The sequence below is a fragment of the Callithrix jacchus genome, chromosome 10, assembly GCF_049354715.1.
Source record: "Callithrix jacchus isolate 240 chromosome 10, calJac240_pri, whole genome shotgun sequence".
NCBI lineage: Eukaryota > Metazoa > Chordata > Mammalia > Primates > Cebidae > Callithrix > Callithrix jacchus.
The window spans coordinates 133,434,503-133,459,911 of record NC_133511.1 but is presented as its reverse complement, the minus strand read 5'-3'; the positions used below and the strand labels follow the sequence as shown (position 1 = coordinate 133,459,911).

The window sequence follows — 25,409 nt, the reverse complement described above, 5'->3', positions numbered from 1 at the left end:
CCTAACCCTAACCCTAACCCCTACCCAACCCTAACCCTAACCCTAACCCTAACCCTAACCCTAACCCTAACCCTAACCCTAACCCTAACCCTAACCCTAACCCTAACCCTAACCCTAACCCTAACCCTAACCTAACCCTAACCCTAACCCTAACCCTAACCCTAACCCTAACCCTAACCCTAACCCTAACCCTAACCCTAACCCTAACCCTAACCCTAACCCTAACCCTAACCCTAACCCTAACCCTAACCCTAACCCTAACCCTAACCCTAACCCTAACCCTAACCCTAACCCTAACCCTAACCCTAACCCTAACCCTAACCCTAACCCTAACCCTAACCCTAACCCTAACCCTAACCCTAACCCTAACCCTAACCCTAACCCTAACCCTAACCCTAACCCTAACCCTAACCCTAACCCTAACCCTAACCCTAACCCTAACCCTAACCCTAACCCTAACCCTAACCCTAACCCTAACCCTAACCCTAACCCTAACCCTAACCCTAACCCTAACCCTAACCCTAACCCTAACCCTAACCCTAACCCAACTATACTCCATTGCTCTCACCTTCAACCGCAGTAGTATAGGTTGTCGAGGCACACAGATCATGAGATCTGATGGTTGAGACCAGCTTGGACAACATGATTCACCCCCGTCTAGACTGAAAAAAAAAAAATTAGCTAGACATGTTGGCACTTACCTGTAATCCTAGCTCCTCAAAAGACTGAGGAAGGGGAATTGCTGGAACCTGAAAGGAGAAAGTTTTAGTGAGCTTAGATTGCTTCACGGCGCTTCAACCTGGGCAGCAGAGCAAGACTGCATCTCAATAAAGAAAGAAAGAGATAATCAAACAAACAGACTGACGCAAAGAGGGAGACCGAGGACCTTAACTGCAGACAATTCTTTATTGTTACCCTGTGGCTATAAATCTTATGAGATGCCTGTCGTCCCAGATGTTCTGTTTATGGATGTACTAGCTGACGGTTTTGTATTTACATGGTCAGGACAATGAGTGCTTCTGCTTGATTCCCAGATTCTCCAAAATTCCCGTGGAGCCACACCACCTCCTGTCTTGACACTTCAGGAGTACGATGCTCTTTCCTGAGAGGATTTGTTTGGTAGACCGTGACCTCGATTCCTGCCTCTAAGCCTAAGGCTAGCTGCTGAGAACAGCAGCCACCACCGTTTTGGTACTAGAACAGTGCTTTTTATAGTGCACTCATTGGTGGATGCTGTCATCACAACCTGGCCGTTTGGATGTTCGACTGATGCTTTATGCCGCAGAGTCCCTGCGACTCACCGACCTGTGCCAGAACTCACTGGAGCTCAGATGTGTAGTGCTACCTTGTTTCTCTATGACTGGGAGTGCAAACATGGTTGATGTGTTTATTTCCCATTTTTTACTTTGGAGGTTTTGTTTTGTGAGACGAGCTCTCGCTCTGTCATGCAGCCGGGAGTGAAGTCCTGGCTCACTGCAGCCTTGAGCTCCCGGCTTCGAGCCATCTCGCCTCAGCCTCACAAAGTGCTGGGAATACAACTGTGGCCTACTTTTGAGCTTTGAGTTATTTATGTATTATACAGATGAGTCTCTGGAGATGATTTCTTGGTCTGATAGGTGGTTTGTAAACATATTTCCCGATCTGTAGCTTATCTTTTCATCCTCCGAATTGAGTCTTTCACAGAGCAAACATGTGGTCTCCCTTGCAGATACTCGGCCCCTATAGCGGGAAAGCAGACACACACAGTATATAAATCAACATGTGGATGTGTCCATTGAGTAAGTGTCCGTTTGTGGTAAAGAGATCCTAGACAGATCAGTGCTGAGAGGTTATTTCATTCAGCAATAGTTGACGTGGGGATCATCTCTAATCTCATGCTTACTTTCTGTTACTCCGCTGTCTTCTGTTACTGCCGGTGGGAAAGCAATTGTCAACATGTTCTTCCTTCTTTCCACCCTCCTCAGTAGCTTTTAGGACCTTTCCTTTGTCGTTTCTGCAACTGTGTTGAATGGGTCTAGGTACGGATGGATTTATTGTCTTGGGGATTGTGCCTCCTGACTCAAAGGATCCTGGGTCCTCTCTGTTTTTATTTTGGAATTTTTTTTTTAAACAGACTCTCACTCTGTCACCAGGCTGGAGTGCGGTGGCAAGATCTTGGCTCCCTGCCACCTCCACCTTCTGGGTTCAAGCGTTTCTCCTGCCTCAGCCTTCTGAGTAGCTGGGATTAAAAGCACACACAACCACTCCTGGATGATTTTTGTATTTTTAGTAGAGATGGGTTTTCACCATGTTGGCCAGATTGGTCTCAAACTCCTGACCTTAGGTGGTCCGCTCATCTTAGCCTCCCAAGTGCTGGGATTACATGGATGAGCCGCCACACCTGGCCTGTCGTTTCTTTGAGACGAGTTAGATCATCTCATTTCATCCTCCCTTTGTTCTATTTTCCAATTAAGTTTTAAATGTCTACGGATGGCAGCCACGAATTCTGGCATCTGTAGCCCTTGGAAGTCCACTCCTCTTGTTGATACTGACATTTACGCCCTTTTAATGGGGCTCTGGCTGTGGCGATTGTATGCGGCGCTGGCTGAAGGATCTCAAGGTAGCTAGTGTCAGAACTGAATTAGAGGTCCGCCCTGGTAGTGGAGACGAATCCCCACACGTTTGCTCATAGAAGTCATCTTCTGTATGGATGATGATTTTTGAAGTAGGAGAGCAGAGGAAAAACGGGGGCTGAGCATTTTCCCTAAACGATAGTGGACATTCAAATCCCTCCTGAGGCTGGGCGTGGTGGCTCACGCCTGTCATCCGGCACTTTGGGAGGCCGAGGGAGGTGGATCACCAGAGGTCAGAAATTCATGACCGGCCTGGACAACTTAGAAAAACATCATCTCTACAAAAATACCTGCCGGTATTTTTGGGAGGCTGAGGGAGGAGTATTGCTTGAATCTGGGAGGTGAAAGTTGCGGTGAGGTGAGATTGTGCCACTGCGCTCCAGCCTGGGTAGATCATAAATAATACATATAATTGACTCACAGTTCTACAGGCTGTACAAGCACAGCTCCGGCATCTGCTTGCCTTCTGGTGAGGCCGTGGGAAGCTTACGATCGTGGCAGAAATGGGAGTGTGTGGAAAGAGAGAGAGGAGAGCCAAGGCTCTTTATAAACAAACTGCTCTCAGTTGAACAAATAGAGCAAGAACTCACACTTCGCCAAACGCAGGATGCTAAACCATCCATGAGGGATGTACACCCTCTAACAATAGTGAGATTTGGAGGAGACACACATCCAGGCTATATCAGGCCTTAAATGATTTGTTTTGACTCTTAGCCCGCCAGATGGGACACTTTACCACACTGTGGAGGAGGGTCAGGGACACGAAGCTGCAGGCACGGAGGTGGATATAGGTGGCTGCCAGAGTGCAGGCAGGCTGGAGCTCCCGGGTGCCACAGGAGTCCTGCACACAAAGGCTAAGGAATGGTGCAGGCTCCATCTGAAATCAGGGCCCCCCAGTCACTGTCTCTAACCTAGGCCTCTGCTCCATGCCAATCCCCAGGGTAGATTGGGGAAAGAGCTTGCTGTGCTCCAGGGCACAGGCTCACACTCACCACCCGGAAGCAGTTCCCCAAGCTGGATGAGGGATCCTGGAAGAAGGCCCGGTGGGTGGGGCTCTGTCCTGGGCAGGTTGGCTTAGGCTTCTCGGTGGCCCTGCAGTCACCATCCACCTGGTGGGACAGACGCAAGACTCAGGCATGCAGCTGAACCATGTGGCTCCCCCACATACATTGGTCTTAGCGGGAGACTCCACCCAACCCTGGGTCTGCAAAGACCACTGCAGAGCCGGCAGGCCACCTGCCGCTCCTGGGACTCTGCAGTGAGCGGCCCTCGAGACACTCAGCCGGAGGGAAGAAAAGCAGGTGCACCTGCTCACCTGCCAGGCCGGGCTGAGCTCCTCCAGGCTGTGAGCCACAGAGCCGTCCGGCAACATCAGATCGGTGCCTGCTTCGTTGTCGCTGGTGTCCAGAAGGCCAGCGGATATGCCTGTGGGGAGGAGGAAACATGAGGTGATCCTGAGAGCCCCTGATCCTCCCCCAGGGGTCCTGGATGACAGATGAGCCTCAGGCACACGAAGGATTGGTAAAATCCCTCCACCCCAGACTCCCAGAGCTCTGGCCCCAAACCCTCATCAGAAGAAGGAGAGAAAGCACAGAGACTGAGGACAGCATGTGTCCCCCCATCCCCTCTCCACATCGTCAGCACGAGTGGCCAGAATCCAGGCCTGCCCTTTGTGTTCTTTGGCAGAGAGACCACAGAAAGGCCAACTCCACCTTGGAGCCATATATCCAAGGGATGCGGGAAGAAAGCCTGGGCCTTGGTGCCAGCCTCTCAACCACAGTGGCTGCCTACAGCTCGGGGACCTGTTGCACTGGAAGCTGAGAATGGTGCATCCCGAACAGGATTTTGATGGTGGGCCAACTCTGCCAGGGCCCATATTAACCGTGGTGCCACAGGTGCACAGTCAGGCTGCAGAGGCCGGTGACCACATCACAGGACATGGAGACCCCGTCCTCACTGGCCGGCTCAATCCTGGGGACCTCCCTCCTTTTCATGGCAAAAGGCAGCCGGAGGTCTGGACGGCTATCCCGTGGCATGGAAGAGTTGTACAGCCTGTAGGCCTGTGGACCGGAGGAAGTGGGCAGGAGGGATGACCGACAGCCAGGGGACGAGCTTGAAAGTGCCATCCCCCAGGCAACCTGCCACAGGCATAGGTCTCCAGGGGAAGCTCGGGTCTCTCCTCCTCACCTAAAGGCTGGAGTAGATGAGGGTCACATGGTTCAGCTCCAAGGTCAGGGCCATGAGCCCCAAGCCTGTCCGACTCAGCATCCGTGAGAATGTGCTGTGAGCAAAGTCTTGGGCCAGGAGGATGCTGCTGCACTGGATGCTGAGGTCCCACACCCGGCCGTCAAAAGTCACCACGTGCTGTGCCCCGGTAACCAGGGCCTGGTCTGGGGAGAAGCAGCCACAAAGGCAGGCTGAGTGTAGCCAGCTTCATCCACCGCAGTGGGAGCACGATGCCTGCTGGGTACCCCAATGCCTAGAGCCTTGGCTTAGCCTGCCCTGAGGCCAGGAGTCCCCCTCCCCTGGTGTGGCGGCCAGAGGCCCAGTGATCCCCCACCAGCTTCAGGATGACGTGAGCTGAATGGCTATGGCCCGATTCAGCCCTAACGAGGAATGGAGTCCCCAGACCCGCTACAAAACTGCTGTGCTAAGTAACAAAGCCTGGCTCAGAGGCCACATAGTCATCCTTCTGTTTACATCGGATGTCCAGAGCAGGCACAGCCATGGACATAGCAGGCAGACTGGTAGCTTTTAAAAACTATTGTGGTAAGGCATGCACAACTCTGAATAAACTGGAAGCCACTGAATCGTGCACTTAAAATTCACACATCAGCCGGGCACGGTGGTGCTAAGCCATCCCAGCACTTTGCGAGGCTGAGGAAGGAGGATCACTTGAACCCAGGAGGTCAAGGGTGCGGGGAGCCGAAAGAGCACCGCTGCACTCCAACCATGACAACAGAGTGAGACCTAGTCTCAAAAAAAAAAATTATACAAGTCATCCATTTAATCTCAAGGAAGCTGCTCAAGTGGAGAAAAAACATTGACCGTTTAAGTGGATGGCCAACGGCTACCTCAAACATGACACTGGTGTCCTGCAGACCAGCCCTGTTCACGGTAGGGAAGAGATGGCCTGTGAAGGAACAGGTCTGACCAGTCCAGCCAGTGTAGCCCCTGAGCTGTGCCTTGGGGGTGTTCGTGCCCATGGTAGGAAAGCACCATCCATAGTGCACAGCCAGACACCTGTTGGCCAGGGCCAGCATCCTAAAGGAGGCGCTACCGGCCCTGTGGTCAGCTGTCAGAACTGAGGGGCACAGAGAAGCCCATGGTCACACGCACAAGACTTCAAGACCAGGCTGTTTTTTTTTTTTTTTTTACAAGATCAGCGTGCTGCTTAGACCTGACTACACCCACGCTTCTAGGGAGCCGTAGACTTCCATGTGAGTCGCACACCGATAAACCGCTACTTGCCAAGCCTGGGTACGGTGGCTCCCACACGGACATGAGGGGCTTCCTCGTGCATTAAAAACCATACATGCTCCTTACCCACGTGAGTAAGCCACGTGGTTACCTGCATTTCACAGTAAAGGAAGCTGAGTCCACGGATGTTAGCAGACTCACCTGAGCCACAGGCAAGCTTCTCAGGAGCCCAGAGCTCGTCGTCCCAGCACCGCCCTTAGCTGCACTGCTGGGCAAGGTCATACAATCTGGAGAAAAGCAGGATGTGCAGCCTCAGCCCTAGTCCCATAGGACCTTGGGAAGTCCAATAAGCTCTGGGCCTAGCACGGTAATGCCACAGGCCTCTGCAGGCTTCCCTGTGCCCCCACAGTCCCTGCCCCTGCATGGCCCTGCTGTTGTGCCCACGAGGTGGGGGGCTCCCAGGGAGTAGGGTGGCACAGCCCGGGGCAGGACTCATGCCTCCAGAGACCCTGCAGCAGGCGGCATCTGAGCCGGTAGAACTCGGATGGCATGTTGGCCATGGACAGGTGTCGGAGTGGCCACGGCAGCTTCTCCTCCATCAGGTAGCCAGTCCCCCACACCACATCGCCCCCAGGAAGCAGCGGCGTCACCACCACTGAGTAGTTCCTAGAGGGAACCAGCAGGACAAGCTGCTGAGCCGTGCTTTCTTTGGCTGCAGAGGGGGAGCTCACAGGTATGCAGGAAGAGCTCTGCCATGGACAGCATTGGGGTGCATCTTGGGGAGGGCTGTCCTTGTTCTAGAAAATCCCATAATGAGCTGGAGGAGCACAGAGGCTGGCATGACAGCGGAGGTGGTGGGTGACGCCGGGACAGAAACAACCTGCCCTATTTTGATGATCTTATGTCATGTCTGATCTGCCCCCTGGGTCTTGGGCAGCATGGGGACTCTGTGTGTGGATGCAAAAAATAGGAGCTGGAAGGTGTAGGAAATTGTTTTGTTTTTTTGAGACAGAATCTCATTCTGTTTCCCAAGCTCGAGTATAGTGGTACGATCTCGATTCCCAGCTACCTCTGCCTCCTGGGTTTAAGTGATTCTCCTTTCTCAGCCTCCAGAGTAGCTGGAACTACATGCGCTCACTGCCATGCCTGGCTGATTTTTAAATTTTTAGTAGAGTCGGTGTTTCCCCATGTTGGCTACGCTGGTCTCGAACTCCCGACCTCAAGTGATCTGCCCAAAGTGCTGAGATTACAGGCATAAGCCAGTGTGCCTGACCGACAGGTCTAGGCAATTTCTACAGTTGAGGGGAGGACTGGAACTTTCTCAATATGTAGAGTAGGGTCAAGCCTGTGAGAACTGAATGATCGGGGAGATCTCGGCTCATGTGGGGTTGGAGTGAGAAGAGAAATATTGCACGCTCTGTTGTTGATGGGCCACTGAGGGGGACGGGCGGGTGGACTCGCTTACCTTTTAGGGAGCCCAGAGGCCCTGCAGCTGGGGGCCGGAAGCAGCTTCGACACCCTCACTGCCATTTAAATCCATTTTTTGGTATCCCCACGAGATTCCACTCACCGGGTAGGCGAATAACCAGGCAGGTGATTGTTCAACCAAGCCAAAGCCCCGCCCTGGGAGCTCTTCCCTTCCTCAGCCTACATTCTGACCGCAAGGCGGCAGGAGCAGGAACTTGTATTACGTGGAGCCTTTTCCCCATGATGTGGGTCCGGTCCCTATTCTACAGCTGGGGAAACGGAGGCACACAGAGCCGATGCAGAGACATCCCAGGAAGAGGCACAGCCAGAATCCAGATGCTCTGCAAGGCCACCGGCATGGAAGAAGGGGCGGCCCCCTTGCCTGTAGCCCGGTTCCTGGTGGGCATCATGGCTGTGAGGCAAAAGGATATTTGGTCCCCAGGCCCCTGCTCTAGACTGGGTTCCCCATTTCTATCCACCACCCCCGTGTTCTCAACATAGAGACAAAAGGGGCCTTTTGAAATGAATGGGTGATCACAACCTTCGTAGGTCAGCGCAAAAGCCAGAGTCCTCCTCTCATCCCCTAGCCTTGGAACCTCCCAGTCGCATCAGCCCCACCACCTTGCTATTCAAACAGGACAGGCACGGTGGCTCATCCCTGTAATCCCTGCACCGAGTCTCTGGAGCCCAGGATTCTGAGATGAGCCTGGAAAATACAGTGAAATCCCATCTCTACTAAAGATACAAAAATTAGCCGGGTATGGTGGTGAATGCTTGTAATCCCAGCAACTTGGCAGGCTGAGGCAGGAGAATCACTTGAATTTGAGAGAGGTTGCAGTGAGCTGAGATCACACCATGGCACTCCAGCCTGGGTGACGGAGAATGAGACTCCATCTCAAAAAAAAACAGGCCAGGCACATCCCTCTCCCAGTCCCTGTGCAGTGGAGCCCCCACCTGGAGCTCTCTTTCCACACTTGCCCCGTGGCTCTTGCTTGAACTGCACCTTCTCCTCAAAGCTGGCCATGGCCACACCATAGGATCCCCAGCTCACCGTCTCACCGATGTTCCATCTCAAGCATTTGCCACCTAAGGTATGGCTCAGTGGTGGTAAACGATGAGCGGTGGGCCACACCCAGCCTGTAGCTGGCTTCTGCACCGCCTGCAAGAAAGAAGGGCTTTTATGTGTTTAAAAGATTACATAACAGGTCGGGAGTAGTGGCTCATGCCTGTAATTCCAACACTTTAGAAGGCCAAAGGGGTTACATGACTGAAGATCAGGAGTTTGAGACCAGCCTGGAGTGGCAAAACCCTGTCTACTAAAAACACAAAAAAATTAGCCAGGTGCAGTAGTGCACACACCTGTAATCCCGGCAACCCGGAGGGCTGAGGCAGGAGAATCACTTGAACATAGGAGGCAGAGGTTGCAATGAGCTGAGATCACACAACTGAGACAGAGCAAGACTCCGTCTCAAAAAAAAAGATGATTACAAAGCAAAAGCAAGGAAATGTGACAGAGCAGAATGGCCTGCTTAAGAGGGAACTCTCGGGCTTTCTGCAGGGAGCTGTGCACACTCTGCTGTAGATGATTTCTTGGGCTTCGTGTCTGTCTCTCAGTAAAACTGAGCTTCCTGAAGGCAGGGGTCAGCTTTGCCCACTGCACTCCTCAGCAGCAGCTCCTAAAATCCTGCCTGCACTGGGACTGTGCTCACGAGGTCTCTCTGGAGTGAGGAAGAAACCCCATTTTCTCTCCTGTGAAATAAGGAGTGAAGAAGCCTCTGTGTAGGGCGGTCAAAGTAGTCAGTGAGTCAGAGCGTGTTGAAGCGTTCAGCACTGCACCTGATACATGGCAAGAACGCTGCATGCGACACACGAAACCCAGCGTTACCTGGCTGTGAGGCCATACAGGTCAAGCAGGGCTTTGCAGAGCCTCTTCAGTGCCCATGAGAACTTAACCTCAGCCCAGGACAGCATCTGGTGGGCCACCTGGAAAGGGAGGGGACAGTGAGAGCTGTCTCGGTCATCCTCAACTGCCAGCCACATCTCATCCTTGCTCTCACTCACCAGCTCCAGGGTGCCTTTCATGACCCCCAGGGTCAACTTGATAGGCCTGGGACCCTGGTTGCCTGGCATCCCGGGCACCCAGGCCTGTAGCCACCACATGGCCTCCTCTGCCCACTCCCTCCACACCTCCTCCAGGGGCCACAACATCACTTCCAGGTAGGAGTCCTTCAGTGTGGCCAGGGGCCCTGCAACTGGCAGCCAACACCCACCGTGAGGCCTCTGGGCAGCTCAGAGACCCAGCCCAGGCCTCAAAGAGATAGGGCCTCTTCCTGGGATTAAGATGGTGGGGGGAGTGGAGGAAAAGGAATAGAGCAGCAGGCACTGCAGATTGCTAGTGAGTTGTCAGAGCAGACCCGAGCTGCCTCTGCATGGCCTGCTCATAGCTTGTCTGGGAACTTGGACTGGGGGAGGGTTCCCACCAATCCTAGGAGTGATACGAGGCGCTCTGCGTCTGAACTGTTTGTAGAAACGTGGTTTATGCCAGACCCCTGCTTGCCTCCTAGGAGTCTGACAGTGTGCTCTGAGCCGAGCGGCACCTGCCAATTAGGCAGCCCCACCAAACACCCTGGGTGACATAGTGCTGGGACAGACAAGTGCGTCCCATGTGAAGGCACAGGGACTGGGAAAGGATACTAGGTGCTGGCTGTGGTTCATCCTAGACTCCGCCCCGGCCCCCTTCCCTGTGCCAACACTCCTGCCTCCTCTCTCACTGTAGTCAATGACAGCTGTGAACAGCATAGTGTGCAGAGTCCTGAGCACTTTTTCAAATTCACTGCCCTGTGGGTGGCCATGGGACTCTGGCACAGAAGAGAGGCTATGGAGGTCACATTCAACAGCCAGTCAGAGGGACGCCAACCCTGACATTGGGCAAGGTCTTAGCCCCGGATGGTGGAGAGGACAGAAGTTGGAACAAGGCAGCTGCCACTATGCCTGGCTAATTTTGGTATTTTAATAGAGATAGGCTTTCACCATGTTGGCCAGGCTGGTCTTGAACTCCTGACCTCGTGATCCGCCTGCCTCAGCCTCCCAAAGTGCTGGAATTACAAGTGTAAGCCACTGTGACTGGCTTTTTTTTTTTTTTTTAAACATTATTTGTTTATTTTAGAGATAAGATCTCACTCTGTTGCCCAGGCTGGAGTACGGTGGCACATTCTTGACTCATTGCAACCTCTGCCTCCAGGGCTGAAGCAATCCTAGATGAATAGACATAAGACTGAAGCTGAAGTGCCAGCCCTGGATTCATTCCTATATGGCTATGCTATTGGAAGCAAGTTCATCTCTGGGGATGAGCTCAGGGTACTCAGATCGCCACTTGCCAGACTCAGGTGCTCTCTCTGGACATCCCACCAGGCCGGGGCACCCGCCTTGTGACTGAAAGCCAGGATCTGTGTACAGTGGAGTGTGCGGACCGGCCCCAGCCTGTAGGCGCCGTCTGAGCCGCTCTCTGTCTGCAGCCTCTGGCCAGTGCTGCACTGGTGCGCTGGCTGCTTTGCCTGAGCTGTGAGGATCGATCAAAGAACCCCTACCCTCCTCTGCCAGGCAGCCCTCCACCAGGGCTCCAAGAGGAGGAGGCCCAAGCCCAGCCTGGCCTCTGCCGTGTTCTCCCAGCCCTGTGGTCTGCTTCACTCGTCACTCCGTTAAAACCTGTCCGTGGGGAGGTCTTAAGAGATAAATGAATGTCCCCTAAACAGACACACCTTTTTTTTCTTTTTTTCCTAATGAGCAGGTACTAAGTCCTACTCAGAGCCCACAGAATGACTGATGGAAAATCCTGTTCTGACAGCGTATTTTAGCTCACAGAGCCACAGCCACAGGAACCGGGGAAGGCCCTGCCACCTCCACCTTCCCCGCAGCCAGACATGCAGTGCCTTACCCGGGAGGCCATACGGGATACTCAGGGATTCGGTCCACAGCCAGCCCCGCTGCTGCAGCAGGCCAAGGGCATGCAGCCCTGACAGTCCTGACACGAACAGCTTGGCATCCAGGGCAGCCACTCATCATCCAGCCTCCTTCCTTTCCATCGGTGCTGCAGGGATAGAGAGCAGGCAAATGAAAGGGTCAGCCCCCAGGGACCGACACCCCCAGCCCCAGGCAAAAAAAGGACTCGGGAATACCCCAGGGTCCTTGGGATTGGGGGATCCTTGAAGAGTCAACACCTGTGCCCTGCACAACAGCCCACAGACAGGCCTGATCGTGGCTCGCTGCAGCCTTGACCTCCAAGACTCAATCGATCCTTTCACCTCACCCTCCCAAGTAGCTGGTACTACAGACATGTGCCACCACCTTGGCTAACTTGTGTGTGTGTGCATGTGCATATATATATACACACCACTTTTTTTTCTGTAGAAACAGGGGTCTCAGTATGTTTCCAAGGCTGGTCTTGAACTCCGGGGCTCAAGCAATTCTCTTGCCTTGGCTTCCCAAAGTTCTGGCATTATAGGTGTGGGGCACTGTGCTTGGACCAAGGATAAAGTAGAATGAGGCCGGCCAGAGTGAGTCATTCCTGTAATTCCAGCACTTTGGAAGGCCAAGGCAGGAAGATTTCCTGAGGTCAGGAGTTTCGGACTAGCCAGGCCGACATAGTAAAACGCCGCCTCTACAAAAATACAAATAAATAAATAAATAACCAAGTATGGCAGGAGGCACCTGTAATCCCAGCTACTTGGGAGGCTGAGGCAGGAGAACCGCTTGAACAAAGGAGGCAGAGGCTGTGGTGAGCCAAGATTGCACCATTGCATCCAGTCCAAGCAACACTGTGAGATTCTGTCTCCAAAAAAAAAAAAAAAAAAAAGAAGTAGAATGAAACAAAATCAAATAGGACAGATGACAAAAGAATTAACTACACATCATGGGTCGTTAAATAAATTTCACCTTCTGAAGCTTCTGCGTCTGCAACACTGAACACTGTTCATCCAGAACAGACAGGTGGAAATGGGCCAGCTGTTATGACTCCCAAACACCCACATGAGGTGGTCAACAGCCACCGCTCCGAGTGCCCCCAGCCCCGGCTCCTGTCCTTACCTTAGAATCTTTCAGAAAACATAAGCGGCACACCCTGGTGTCACCGCCCTGGCTCTGGCACAGTGCCAGCATCTGCTAAGCCTGTGTGTGTGTTTTAAATGCCCCATGTATTTTAGGCCAATGTTTTACATATGTTTCTTATTGTGGGTGAGAATAAGAACAACCCAAAATCTGCTATTTTATGGTTTGTGGGGACAGCTGGAGGTTGTGGGAAGTTCTGGGGGCTCACACTGAGCCTGAGTCTGTCCTTAGATGGGATGTTGATATTGAGAAACTGAAGTGATGAAGATCATCAGGAGGCATTTGGCCCACACCCTAGCCTGGTCACGGAGGAGACAGGACACAGGGAGTTGCATCTCCTACCTGTCACATGGGCCTGGTCACTCAGCAGATGGCTCAGTGATGTGGAGAGGCCAGCTTGCTGCCCACCTGCTGTGTGAGGTTCCCTGTAAAGATGACAGGGCTGCCCCCATCACCAGTTTCATCTCCAGCTGTGCCTAAAACCACTCAGCCTTGCCGAACATGGGTGGCAGCAGGTCTCTCTAGCCCTGAAAAGGCCTTGGTGTCATCTGAAATGACAGGCTTGGACAGCAAGCCCAGCCGTGATTACACAAGCTGGGACCAGAGAGAGGGCAGGAGATAGCCAAGCTAATGGCTTTCTATGCCGATTCTTCCACAATTTTTAATTTTTCTTGAGACGGAGTCTCACTCTGTCACCCAGGCTGGAATGCAGTGGCAGGATCCAGGTACATTGTAATTTTCGCCTCCCGGGTTCAAATGATTCTCCTGCATCAGCCTTTCAAGTAGCTGGGATGACAGACGCACACCACAGTGCCCAGCTAATTTTTGTATTTTTAGTAGAGACGGGGTTTTACCATGTTGGCGAGGCTGATCTCAAACTAATGATCCCAAGTGATCCGCCCACCTTGGCCACCCAAAGTGCTGAGATTACAGGTGTGAACCACTATGCCCAGGCCTTCCCCAATTTTTTAAACTCTGGATTTCTCAAAATTAGAAACCTGTGTTATAAACACAGAGGACTCCTCTTCTCTCCTTGACAACCCCCTCATTGGATCCATCAGGAACTCAGTCGACCGTCGCTATGGAATGTGACTAGAGTCAACCTCATCTGCCACCTACGCTGCACACCAGCTCCAGCCCTGGTTATTGAATCTGTCTGACTGCAACATCCTCCTGGCTCTTCCAGCTCCCATCCCGCCACTGGCAACAGATCTCCACTTGCAGACCAGACACGTCCGATGATGGCATATAGCGTTTTTTACTGTACAATCCAAAGTCCTTGAGGCCCGTGAAGCCAGAATTTTGTTGGTCACTGGTGCAGACATTGGCAGGCGGGCCACAGGAACAGCTCACTACACTCCAAGGCTCCACATGAGAGATCCTCTAGGAAAGCCACGAGCAACTACAGATACCGCGTTTGATGGCCCTGCCAACCTGCAGACACACCTCACACACCCCTCTGATAGCCACTAGCTAGTCAGTTCACCCAAAAGATGTCAAAACAATACTAGCTATTATCAGACCGTCACTACTTAATGCTGTATTTCCCTGATCCCCACCGACGTATGTGCAGATGTGTGTGGACGAATGTGTATGCATCTGTGTACGGATTTATCTGTACATGGATGTGTGTAGATGTGTATGTATACAGCTATACCAAAATACACAGATAGGTGTGTATGAATGTGTGGATATGGATTGTGTGTACAGTGATGTGTACATGAAGGTGTCTATATGTAGACATGTGTATGAATGTGTGGGTGTACAGACGTGTGTGTGGATGTAAAGACATGTATATATATGGATGTGTGTATATGAATGTATCTGTACAGATATGTCTACATGTGGATGTAGATGCTTGCAGCTCTTTCTGCTGACAGGCACCTCCTAGCGCTGGCTTTCTCCAGTATGTATCAGAAGCTGTGCGGTGGTGTCAGAGCTTCCTCAGGGTGCGGGTGAACTGGGTGAGCACAGAATTTCTCTCCCAAGCCACGACGTTTTGCAGTTAAAGACAACGCTAGTCACAAATGCGTCAGGTCAGCAGGCATAAACTGGGGCTCTGCAGGCAACCCAGGACACAACACCCACACACCAGGGTAGGGGGTGCCAAACAGAACGCTTCCAACATCAACCTTAAATCCCACAAACTCTAAGGTTGAACACGAGCCTCGAACCCCTGGGCCCAGGGATTCGAGGTTGAACCCAAGCTCTGGCACTTTGTATTCATGAGCTCATCTGCCTCAGTTTCCTCATCTTAAATGTGGTTACAAAGAGGACTTGAAGAACAGACTTCCTCTCTGCTGGAACAGGATCCAGAAAGTTGGAGTGCTGGCTGTTACTGTAATTTTGATGAGTCTGGGGCAGATGGAAGTAGAATTTCTCCAAAGGCAAATAAACATTTTGAGGCTTCAGACAGCTCTATAGAGAGTGGCAGGAAGGTCTGAGGGGGAGGTACGGGCAATCTGTGCGTGCATATGTAGCAGATAACAAGACGTTCAAGGGCCCCTGGGAGTTCTGGAAATGAGGCAGAAGTCTCAGCCATCAGACAGGTGGGGCTGTAGGAGGACGACGGCTCTCCCCTGACATGAGTCTTCACCCAGGCTGATGGCAAAAGGTGGAAGTGGAGAGAGTATTTATGCAGCAAGACATCCAGCTCGGCTTCAGATGCTATACTCCAGGCCCCAGAGAAGACACTGAAAACTGAGGCAGAATCGGTGATCCTATGCTGAACCTGCCCAGTGGTCATGCCTGGCGAGATCAAGTCTAAAGCTGCTATTTGTATCTGGCTGGAGTACGGCGGCACGATCTCGACTCACTGCAACATCCGCTTTCCAGATTCAAACAATTCGCATGCCTCAGCCTCCTGAGATGGGCCTACATGCGTGCACCAGCACGCTCATGTAAGTTTTGTATTTTTGGTAGAGGCAGGGTTTCACCTTCCTGGCCAGCCTGGGCCCAAATTCCTGACTTCATGTGATCCTTCCGCCTTGCCTCACAACATTCGTACACTTTTTGAAGTCACTGATCTGCCTGAAAAGGGGATAGAAGTTTTAAATCTCCCCGGGATGGAGGAGGCAGACACAAAATTTCAACACAAGGACAAGAGCTTCAAGTGACTAAGCTCTATCCAGGTACCTTTTGGTAAGATCTCTTGAAAAGCACCTACATAGATGAAAACGACCCTGAACAATATAGTAAGACCGATCTCCACTAAAAAGAAAATAAAAATATAGAAAGGCATGGGGGCACAGGTTTTAGTCTCTGCTACTTGGGAGGCTGAGGAAAGAGGATCGCTTGGGCCCAGGGGTTCAAGGCTGCAGTGAATTAGGATTATGCCATTAAATAGAAGACCTTGTAAAAGAAAAAGTGGGGGAGAGAAAAAAGAGGAGGATGAGAGGGGGAAAGGGAAGAAAAAAGTAGGAAGAGGGAATAGTGAGAGTGAAAGAAAGAAAAGAAAAGAAAAAAAAAGAAAGAAAATAGAAAAGAAATGAGAAAAACATATAAACATTCTGGCCAGGGAATTCCACTGTTAAAAATGTACTCTGTGAGAGAATGGTGTTCTCGACAGAATAATTTTAACAGGAAACCTGGGAAAAACTCAAGAGCACTTCATTATGAAACTAGCTGAATACATTCCATTCCATGGACTATTACATGGTCATTTGCACTACACGGGAGATGCTGATTTTATTAGGTAAATATATTAACTCCACGTGCTGATTGTGTGCATAGATCATCTCGGAAAAGAATCACCAAAGGAACCGTAACAGTGGTTGGCTTCGAGGAGGGGTGGGAGAGCGGCTTTAAGGCTGCACCAACACCAACCGATAGAACTTTTTGAAATAAAGACCATATTTCCGGGCCATCTGCAGCTGTGGAGCACTTGAAATGTGGCCCACGCAAAGAACCAAATCTTTCATTGTCTTAAATGTTAATTTATTTAGATTTTTTTTTCTTTTTTGAGATGGAGTCTCGCTCCGTTGCCCAGGCTGAAGTGAAGTTGCATGATCTTGGCTAACCGCAACCTCTGTCCCCCAGGTTCAAGCACTTCTTTTGCCTCAGCTTCCAAAGTAGATAGGGTTATATGGGCTCACCGCCGCATCCGGTTGCTTTTTGTGTTTTTAGTAGAGATGGGGTTTCACCATGTTGGTCAGGCTGCTCTCAAACTCCTAAGCTCAGGTGAGCCACCCGACTCGGCCTCCTAAAATGCTGGGATTACAGGCATGAGCCACCGTATCAGGCCTCACGTAGATTTCATAAACACATATGCCATGAGCTGCCATATGGGAGACTCGGTTCTATACTCTTTCATAGTTTTTGAACTTTGAATCATTTAAATGCATGGCCTATTTTTTTTAGTTGTGGCACTTAATAGAATAATATTTAGATTGTATTAATCTAAATAAAATCTACCATAGAATTTACATCGTACCAGTGAATGCTGATATATAAAAAAATTGCCAAGGTGTATGTGTGTGTGTGTGTGTGTGTGTTCATGTGCACGCTTATATGTATGTATATTTCACTTTTTTTGAGTTAGTCTCGCTCTGCCACCCAGTCTGGAGTGCGGTAGTATGAACCTGGCTCACTGCAACCTCTGCCTCTAGGGTTCAAGCGGTTCTCCTGCCTAAGCTTCCCGAGTAACTGGGATTACAGGTACACACCACCACATCCAGCTCATTTTTGTATTTTTAGTAGAGAAGGCGTTACACCATGTGGGCCGGGCTGGTCTTGAACTCCTGATCTCAAGAGATCCACCTGCCTTGGCCTCCCAAAGTACTGAGGATTACAGGCATGAGCCAGCATGCACAGATAAAAAGTGTGTTTTTTCAGAAAAATGAACAACGTACAAACAAAAAATAGGGAACAGCTGGGGGTGGTGGCTCATTCATATAATCCTAGCTCTTTGGGAGGCTGAGGTGGGAAGATCGCTGGAGTCCAGGAGGTTAAGGCTGCGGTGACCCATGATTGCACCACTGCCCTCCAGCATGAGTATTGCAGCAAGACCCTGCCTCAAGAAAAACTAAAATTTTAAAAAACCAAAACCTAAGCACGACAATTGGGTTATCAGGCTATTTTATGATATGTGCCATTCTCAAAACTTGTTACGGTATCATCACATCACTCATCCGACACGAAAAAATAAAAAATAAAACCCAGAAACTCAAACTAAAAATATGTGCAAATCTATAGTGTTATGCGTTGTGCTCTGTCTCCCCGAAAGATGCTGAAGCCCTATGCCGCAGGGTCTGTGGATGCGACCTTATTTGGAAATAGCCTCTTCCCATGTGATCGAGCTAAGCTGAGGTAATGAGGGTGAATCCTAATCCAGTGTGCCTGGTGTCCTTATAAAAAGGGGATGTGCGGACAAAGACACCTACAAAGGGAAGACAGTTTCAAGACAGAGACAGAAGACCACCTGCAAGCCAAGGAACTCTGGAGGCTCTGAGAATCCATGAGCGAGAACTGGGACGGACCTCCCTCACAGCCTTCAGAGCAAAAAACAAACAAACAATAAAAAATCCCTTGATTTCAGACTCCTGGTCTCCAGAACTGTGAGAATAAATCTCTGTGGTTGAAGCCACAGTTTAGGGTACTTTCTTAAGGCAGCGCTGGGAAATGAATGCAGAGTTCTTGGGGCACGCATCAACACTTCTGAAGGAAATGTGAGACGTTCAATGCTTGAACTTACAATTCATACCTTTCTCTACTCTGAATTCTTTTTTTTGAGACGCAGGGTCTCACTCTGTCACCCAGGCTGGAGTGCAGTGGCACAAGCATGGCTCACTGCAGCCTCCAGTTCCTGGGCTGCAGCAATCCTCTTGCCTCAGCTTCCTGAGTAGCTGAGATTATGGGCACATGCCACTGTGCCCAATTTTTAAAAAATGTTTTGTAGAGATGGGGTCATGCTATGTTGCCTGGGTTTACCTGGAACTCCTAGCCTCAAGTGATCTTTCCATCTTGGCCTCCAAAATTCTGGGATTATAGGTATAAGCCATTGTAACTGGCTTGCCTTTAAAAACAAAAACAAAACCAGAATCTTCCTATATTGCCCAGGCTGGAGTCCAGGGACATGATCTTGGCTCACTGCAACCTCCACCTCCTGGGTTCAAGCAATTCTTTTGCGTCAGCCTCCCGAGTAACTCAGCTTATAGGCTCCTACCACCACACCTAGCTAATTTATGTATTTTTATTACAGGCGAGGTTCCACCTGTGGGCCAGGCTTGTCTCGAACTGCTGACTTCAGGTGATCCGCCCACTTCGGCATCCCAAAATGCTATGATTGTGGCTCACTGCAACCTCCGCTCCTGGGTTCAAGCAATGCTCCTGCCTCAGCCTCCCAAGTAGCTGGGATGACAGGTTCCTGCCACCATGCCAGTTTTTGTACCTTTAGCAGAGACGGTGTTTCACCATGTTGGCCAGGCTGGTCTTGAACCCCCGACATCAGGTGATCCGACTGCTTCAGCCTCCCAAAAGGATAGGATAACAGGCATGTGCCACTGTGCCCGACCCATTTCTGTTATTATTACAGTGTAATATATAATGAAATATTTACACAACTCACCGTAACGTAAAATTAGTGGGAGCCCTGAGCTTTTTTCCTGAAACTAGAGCATCCCTTCTGAAGGTGACGGGAGACATTGACAGATAAACAGGCATTGGATTCTCATAAGGAGCAAGCAGTCCACCTCCCTCGCATGTGCTGCTTACCGTAGGGTTTGCATTCCTATGAGACTCTAACAACGCCACCCATCTGACAGAAGGTGGAGCTCAGGTGGTGATGCCAGAAATAAGGAGCGGCTATGAACACAGATAAAGCCTCCCTAGCCCGTTCGCTGCTCACCTGCTGTGCTGCCTGCCCAGTTCCCAGCAGGTGAGACGGGCACGGTGGCTCGCACCTGTAATCCCAGCACACTGGAAGACTGAGGCAGGGGGATCACCTGAGGTTGGGAGTTCGAGACCAACCTGACCACCATAGAGACACCCTGTCTCTACTAGAAATACAAAAATTAGCCTGGCATGGTGGCTCATACCTGTAATCACAGCTACTTGGGAGTCTGAGGCAGGAAACTGGCTTGAATCTGGGAGACAGAGGTTGCAGAGAGTCAAGATCACGCCATTGCATTCCAGCCTGGGCAACAAGAGCAAAACTCCCTGTCAAATTAAAAAAAAAAAAAATCCCGGGTGCAATGGCTCACACTTGCAATCCCAGCACTTTGGGAGAATGAGGAGGGCAAATCACCTGAAGTAAGGCGTTTGGGACCAGCTTGGCCAACATGGTGAAACCCTGTCTCTACTAAAAATACAAAAATTAGCCAGGTGTGGTGGTACATGCCTGTAATCACAGCTACTCAGGAGGCTGAGGCAGAAGAATTACTTGAGCCTCGGAAATGGAGGTTACATTTACCTGAGATAGCACCGCTGCACAGACTGAGACTCTGTCTCAAAAAGAGAGAGAGAGAAAAAAAAAGAAAAACAAAAACAGGCTACTGGTACAGATCCGTGGCCAGGAGGGTTGGGGACCCAAGCTGTAGACAATATGTAATGATCAAATCGGGGTAACTGAGACAGTCATCACCTCAAATATTTATCTTTTGTTTTGGGAACAAAAAAATTCTTCTCTTCTAGCTATCTTGAAATATTCAAATAAATTCTCATTCACTGTAATTTCCCTTGTGCACTATTGATTACTGTAACATATTCCTTCTATCTAGGCCTTCTGGTCTTTCATTCATTCTTTTTTTAAAAATTATTTTCATTTATTTCTGAGACAGTCTCTTTCTGCCAGGCTACAGTGCAGTGACATGGTCTTGACTCAATGTAACTTTCACCTCCTGGGTACAGGCAATTCTCCTGTCTCAGCCTCCTGAGTAGCTGGGATTACAGGCGTGCATCAGTATTCCTAGCTAACTTTTTTTATTTTTAGTAGAGATGGGGTTTCACCATGTTGTCCAGGCAGGTCTCGAATCCCTGACCTCAAGCGATCCACCCACCTCGGCCTCCCAAAGTGCTAGGAGTACAGGCGTGATCCACAGCACCCGGCCATTTATTCATTCTTACATTCATTCATTCTATGAATAACTACTGCCTGGTTATCATATACCTGACAGGGCTCCGGGCTCTGGGGAAACAGCAATGAGCAAAACAAAGTTGCTCCTCTCTTAATGGATCCATCATTCTAACGAGGGGGAAAGAGACAGGCGATCCATAAACAAACCATTAACACAGACAAACAGCACATCAGGTGGAGAGTGCTATGAAGAATAAAAACTAAAGCAGGTATGGCCAGGTGCGGTGGCTCCCATCTGTAATCCCAGCACTTTGGGAGGCTGAGGAGGATGGATCCCTTGAGGTTAGGAGTTCGAGACCAGCCTGGCCAACATGGTGAAATGCCATCTCTACTAAAGGTACAAAAAAGAAAATTACCTAGGCGTGGTGGCAACTGCCTGTAATCCTAGCTACTCAGGAGGGTGAGGTGGGAGGATTGTTTGAAATTGGGAGGTGGAGGTTGCAGTGAGCCGACATTGCGTCACTGCACTCCAGCATGGGGAACAGAGCAAGACTCTGTCTTCAAAAATAAAAAAGTAAAGAGAAATCGGATGCAGGTTAGAGTGCACTAGCACAAGCAGGGGTGCTCAGGTGCTGGTGAAGGTGGTCAGGAAAGGCCTCTCTGTGAAGGTGATAGACATGAGGGCTGAGCCTGGGGACTCCTGAAGAGAGCAGCATGGGAGGGCCCTAGGTATTCGTCCCATTTGTGATCCTTTTATTTTGTTTTGTTTGGTTTTTGACACAAAGTCTTACTCCGTCACCCAGGCTGGAGTGAAGTGGCACAATCTGGGGCCACTGCAACCTCCACCAACTGGGTTCAAGGCACCTCAGCCTCCCAAAGAGCTCGGATGGCAGGCGTGAGTCACTGTGCCTTGCCTATGCATCAACATGTTTAAATTCTTCTGAAAGCTGTGCTTTAGGAAGAGTGTTCTGACAGCAATCAGAAATAAATGACAGAACGGCAGAACAAGAATCACGTCAGTGACAGGGTGGCTATGGACATTTGTTGGCCAGCAGCAAGAAAGCCACTCATACCCTGGATTCTACCTCTGCAGCCTGTCTGCACCTGAACTCTCCTCCCCACATCAGTGGAAGCCTGGAAATCTCAGAAGAGCAGACCTCAACAGCCGCTGTCACCTTCACCAGAATGATGGAATTAATTCATTCACGCAGAAGATAGCAGAAACCCGGTGAGAACAGGATCCAGAATGTGTGGGTTTTGATGGACAGGGTGGGAGGATCAGGGAGGCTCCACCTACCTCACCTCCTGAGCCCCACACTCCTTCCCCAGTCCTGATCACCATAGAGACTAGAGTGACATGACCAGAAATGTAGACGCTTGGAAAGACACCAGCGACATAAAGAAGAGGAGGCCAGAGGTCCACAAGGTACACAGATCCTGGCCTCGGATGCCCAGGACTCTGTCCAGAAAGGCTCCCTCCCAGCCATGGAACTTGATGGTCCTCGAGTTCCTGAGGATAGAGCTGGTGAATCGGGCCCACAAGTCCTTCTGCCTCGTTTGCTCTCCTGGGATTGGAGGGAAGAGAGAGATGAAGACACAGCTGGTCCGGAATTCTCCCCTGCACCCTGACAGTCACCGTGCAGCAAATCCTGCTGATCCTTCCTACTGCTTCCCAAAGCTGTCTGCCTCTCCGCATCTCTGACCCTCAGTCCTGATCCATCCACCATCATCCTGTGCCTGGATTCCTGCAGGAGCTGACCCAGGACCACTGCCACAGAAAGGAGGCTTCTGGTGCCCAGAGAACAGAGGCTGCCCCTGAGCCCACCTGGGTATGGCACCATCAGGAAGGCTACCTGGAGGTGGGTAATGCCTGAGCTACATCTTTCTTCCTTTTGCATTTTTGGTGGAGTTGTGGGGTCTCACTCTGTTGCCCAGGCTGGCCTCAAGCTCTTGGGCTCAAGTGACCCTCTGCCCCTGGCCTCCTAAAGTACTGGGATTACAACCTGAGCTACATGTTAAATGGCCAGGAGGTGGGTGCTGGGCAGGCAGAGGATGAGGGGATGGAGCCGGGAAGAGGGATTGAAGGCTCTGAGACAGGGGACAACAAACACCTAGGCAGAGGGAGCAGCATGACTGAGAGGACACTCAGTGTGGCCAGAGGAGTACATGCGTGGCGTCACTTGGCACTTTAGGGTCAGGCAGGAGTTCGGGGTCTGTGCTTAACCGGGGAGGGGCGTCATCAGAAGGCAGCTGCCTGGAGAAGGTATTTTGTTATTTCTTGAGATGGAGTCTTGCTTTGTTACCAGCCTGGAGTGCAGTGGCGCGATCTTGGCTCACTGTAATCTCTGCCTCCTGGGTTCGAGTGATTCTCCTGCCTGACATTCTGGAGTAGCTGAGATTATAGGTGCCTGCCACGATGCTCAGCTAATCTTTGTATTTTTTAAGAGGGATGGCATTTTGCCATGTTGACCAGTCTGGTTTAGAACTCCTGAACTCAGGTGATCCACCTGTTTCGAACTCCCAAAGTGCTGGGATTAGAGGCATGAGTCACTGTGCTCGGAGGAGGCCATGCAGGAGGCTGGCCAAATGACAGATAATTGGGACAGCTGGGCCTAGAGAGAAAATAAGTTCCTTCCCTTTATCCCCCTTCCACCTTTCTTTTCTTCCCTACTCCTTTCTTCTGCTCTCCTGCCTTGCTTTCTACCCTCTTTTTCCACCTCCCTCCTCCCTTTCTTCCTTGCCTCCATCATTCCTTCTCTTCCTCTTTCAACTCTTTCCTTCCCTCCATCTGTCCTCCCCTTTCCTATCTTTCCTTCCCTCCCTCCTTTTCACTCCTCCCCTCCCTTTCTCCCCATCCCTCCCTTCTACCCTTCCTCTTTCCTACCCTTCTCCCCTCCCTCCCTTCTTCCGTAGTTCTCAAACACTTGTCCAGCACCTTCTGCATGCCGAGCACTAACTAGATACTGAATCTGCCACAAAGAGTGTGCTGTGCTGCCGTGGAGCTTCTAGTCTAAGGAGAGCAAGGCCATTGGCCCCTTCCGGGTGCTTCTTGAAGGGCCCTTTAGGAAGTGGGAAGTGCTGGGGAACAGCAAAAATGAACCCAAAACAGGCCAAGGAAGAGAGATGCTGAAAGGAGAGGGATGGGCGGGGTGTGTCCTTGCTGAACGATGGTGAGGAAGGTGGACCTGACTGCAGGGGGTGCTGGAGGGGGCAAGGGTCTTCTAGAGTGAGGGTGGTCCAGGCGGAGAGCAGCTAAAGCAGATGCCTGGAGAGATGTGTGAACATCGGGCAGGTGTGAGGATGGGGTAGGTGGGAAAGGGAGGGAGATGGGTGGAAGGTGAGGCTGGAGTCAATGAGGCAGCTCAGGGAGGGCCAGGTGGGCCACTGTCGGGCCTTTGGCTCAGACTGAGGAAAATGGGGCTGCTGTAGGTCTGAGCAGAGGAGGGTGTGATGAATTCAGCTCACACAGGTCTCCTGTGGCTGGAAGTGGAGAGAGGCTGGGGCGGAAGTAAGGAGTGAGCCAGGGCCTTGCTGCTGGATGCATTTTTCAGATGACGCCAAGCAAATATGCTGACTGATGGGGTGCAGGAGAAAAAGGCATTGATCTGACCCAGGGCCTGGGGTCTGAACACTGGAGGGAAGAGCCGCCATCCAATGCGATGGGGAAGGAGAGGGGCAGGTCTGCACGATGGGCAACTCGCAGAGACAAGAACAAAGCCAGACACGCCGGATCCCACTCAGCTCTGCCCTCCCCATCGCCCACACCAGGGCCTGTGTCTTCCTCCCTACTTCCTGCCTGGTCCGTCTTTTCCCCCAAAAGCCGAACCTGAAAGTGATTCCTCTTCTTGCTGATAAAGAAACTCAGAGGCAGGTGGCTCAGGAAGACAACGATGGTGGAGGGACCCAGGAGCTAGGCACGGAGGGGACAGAACCTCAGGAGATCCCGGGGAGCCCAGCTGCAAGAGGGGTGTGAACCACAGCGGCTCCATCTTGAATAGGAGATGCGTAAAAGGAGGCTGAGACCTACTGGGTTTCATTTCCAGGCAGTGAAGGCATTCTGAGTCACAGGATGAGACAGAAGGGCAGCACAGGATACAGGTCACAGAGAACTTGTCAGTAAAACAGGCTGCAGTAAAGAAGCCAGTCCAAGACCCACCAAAACCAAGAGGATGACCAGAGTGACCTCTGCTCATCCTCACTCCTACATTTGCCACCAGCGCCATGACAGTTTAAAAATGCCATGGCAACATCAGAAAGTTTCCCTATAAGATCTATAAAAGGGGAGTCATGAATAGTCTAGCCTTCATTTAGCATGTCAGGAAGAAATGACCCTAAAGATGGGCACCAGCGCCCTCTGGGCTGCTCTATGGAGTAGCTATTTCATCTTCTTCATCTTAAAAAACTTGCTTTTTAAGGAAAGAATAAACTTACACTGTGGCTCACATTTGTAATCCCAGCACTTTGGGAGGCTGAGGCAGGTGGATCACCTGGGGTCAAGAGTTTTAGATCAGCCTGGCCAACATGGTGAAATGCTATCTCTACTAGAAATATAAAAATTAGCCAGGTGTGGTGACATGCATCTGTGATCCCAGTTACTCAGGAGGCTGAAGCAGGAAAATCTCTCGAACGCGGGAGGCGTAGGTCGTACTGAGCCAAGATCACACCGCTACTCTCTATCCAGCCTGGGCAACAAAGACTCCATCTCAAAACCAAAACAAAACAAAACAACAAAAAAAGCAAACCAACAAACAATTGTGCTTTTACTTTACAGACTCATGCTGAATTGCTTCTTACAC

General features: G+C 50.9%; 2 long non-coding RNA genes and 1 pseudogene across 3 annotated transcripts in view; 1 reads left to right on the top strand and 2 right to left on the bottom strand.

The window, feature by feature from the left end:
• Nucleotides 1-568: 568 nt before the first annotated feature.
• LOC144577951 (uncharacterized) lies at nucleotides 569-4,955 on the bottom strand. The gene is made up of 4 exons (XR_013522787.1): nucleotides 4,800-4,955; nucleotides 3,928-4,037; nucleotides 3,605-3,721; nucleotides 569-1,719 (listed from the first exon to the last, which is right to left on the bottom strand). It is a non-coding gene; the product is annotated as an uncharacterized LOC144577951 (long non-coding RNA).
• A 1,819-nt stretch (nucleotides 4,956-6,774) lies between these two features.
• LOC128931522 (uncharacterized) overlaps nucleotides 6,775-25,409 on the bottom strand; it is an 85,109-nt gene continuing 66,474 nt past the window's right edge. For both annotated transcript variants that reach the window (XR_013522943.1, XR_013522942.1), the window contains exons 2-4: nucleotides 11,434-11,586; nucleotides 9,385-9,482; nucleotides 6,775-8,658 (exon numbers count right to left, since the gene is read on the bottom strand). This is a non-coding gene — a long non-coding RNA (uncharacterized LOC128931522). The remainder of the gene's footprint in view (nucleotides 8,659-9,384; nucleotides 9,483-11,433; nucleotides 11,587-25,409) is intronic.
• LOC144578213 (small nucleolar RNA U13) lies at nucleotides 17,640-17,737 on the top strand (annotated as a pseudogene).